Source organism: Photinus pyralis, unplaced genomic scaffold, assembly GCF_008802855.1.
Source record: "Photinus pyralis isolate 1611_PpyrPB1 unplaced genomic scaffold, Ppyr1.3 Ppyr1.4_LG4, whole genome shotgun sequence".
Taxonomy (NCBI): Eukaryota; Metazoa; Arthropoda; class Insecta; order Coleoptera; family Lampyridae; genus Photinus; species Photinus pyralis.
In genome coordinates this window covers 32,261,896-32,264,167 of record NW_022170511.1, presented here as the reverse complement: position 1 = coordinate 32,264,167, position 2,272 = coordinate 32,261,896, and positions in this window count along the sequence as shown.

The window sequence follows — 2,272 nt, the reverse complement described above, 5'->3', positions numbered from 1 at the left end:
GGGCGAAAACGTGGCGCCCTCTACTCGGCGGAGTTTCCTTCCGGACGAATGAGCAATTACGGCGGTATAATCGATGTCCTGGAACCAACCCTCGGAGTTCACGATTGGTTCCGGCGCGCGAACTTGTACACCATTGGCGTACGCGACGAGAACTGACATCTGCACACACCTCAAAAGGTACGAGGGTTGCTACACATGATGGATTGTGGCACGTTATCAGTTCACCTCGCGAAGGATTCGAACGCACTCAGGTGCTAGACGCGTTAGACGCTTCCACTAGAGTGAACGTTTGGTCGTCCGGAACGGGTCCTTTTAACGTCTCATTACGTGTTCAAGACGTAATCTGCCCTTTTAATTTACTTAATCGATTTTACGAATTATTGAATCAATTTTATTTCGATTTGCCCAACTCGGAACTGATCTGTGATGAAAGTAAAAGTGTTATTATACTACGTTCAGTTCGGTACCTTTAGTTTTAACAGAGTTCGTTAATAACACCGCGCTTATCCATTTAACTATTTAAAGTTTGTGCTTGTTAAATGAAATTATTTAAACTTTAGTGAGTTTCTGCAGGTCGATTTTTTCGACACTACTTTCGTAAGTTGATTATGACCTAAGGCCTATAGATAATCTTAGACAAAACCACTCCAACCCTTAGCTATTAGGCTATTACTCCACGTTTCCACTCTTTAGCCTAACTATTATTGCCTCGTATGCAAAACTAATATGTACCTAGAGAAAAGCACCTATCAAATATACCGAAGCGCGCCAAAACTATATACCCACATACTTATTGTATGATTAGGGGGTAAATTTTAAACCAAAGTTTGTTATAAGATTCAATTATTTTTTTACTCAGAGCTTTAAAGTACCTAATTCTATCAAGTGAAAAGTTTGTGAAATTTGTGAAGTGTTTGTAAAAGACAAAAAGGTAATTTTAATAAGTACTTACATAGGTAATAGTTATTTACAACGAACAAATATTTAATTAAATTTGAAACTTTTTGAGGCTAATTGGAAATTTCTGGAGTATTCTATGTCACTGAAATTCTCTACAAAATAGGTGCGATGCATTACTCCTTTTGGTTTATTTATAAAAAAAATAAAATCAAAATAAGCTCGTTTAAGGCATAAATATTCTATTGCGAAAAGAATGGAACACTTGTGCTTTATTGCCCCCACTGGCATATATCGTCGACTATTTGTTACGGATTGTTAATCTTTAATAAACTGACACTTGAGCGTATCCATTTTCTGTACTGATAACTACCCCGATAAATCTCCCTGCAGTGTACTAATGAAAATTAACTTCGGAAGTGTACTACACGCTTACCCACGTTCGCCTCCCCCAACGTCTATTCCGCGCGCTAAGCAGCAGTAACGCCGAAACAGATACATCGTGTCATTTAGAACTCAATATAATAAACACCTATAACTGCAGTAGGGAAGTTGAATGTGGAAAGTCCTTTTGTATTCGGAGTCGAGAGCGACGCTAACCGTTTCCGTCGCTAGCGGAATTTGCAAAGGGGGATTGCTTAACGGCGCGGCGCGACGCGTCTTTCGGTCTTTTGAGTTTAACTGCTGATTACGTTACACAGAACATATTTACGTTTTCTAAAAGCTAATAAGGTTAGATGAGAAAAAGGCGACCATTTAACACACTTATATAGTTACTTAAAAAAACACCCTCGATGCAATATTTCAATAGGTTCCGCATTAGATGTGAAGAAGAAATTGGCAGTTTTAAAATTCCGATTTTTGTGTAATAATTTCCATCCAAATATCGCACCGTTTTCACAGCAACTTTTTCTCCTGCAAATCGGAATAATAAGCAAAACAACTATAAGTACGCTCTGACTGACTTTTATAACAGCAACTAAATAATAGCTTTATAATAGGCAGATGATCTACGTAAAACATCACTAAATTAACGATTTTTATACCTATACTATACTCCGTTCAATAGTTAGGTATTGCCTCAGTAGTAGGCCATGTTAGGGTGATGAAAGTCACTGTGTATATGTGCTGTCACTCATTATGGTCCAGGAGGCAGCGATATTTTTTGTGCACTCATTTCTACAAAGCTGATATTCTGCCATTTTATTGTTTTGATAGTACAAGTAAACAAAACGGTAGTCTGCCGCGTCGGCGGTGTTGCCTAAATTTGCAACAATGTTCTGAACATGTTAATAAATATATGTACATGCCTCATTTCTACAAGAATGAAAGTTTGTACAGTAATTAAGTATACCTAAAAATGAAGTATGGTAAT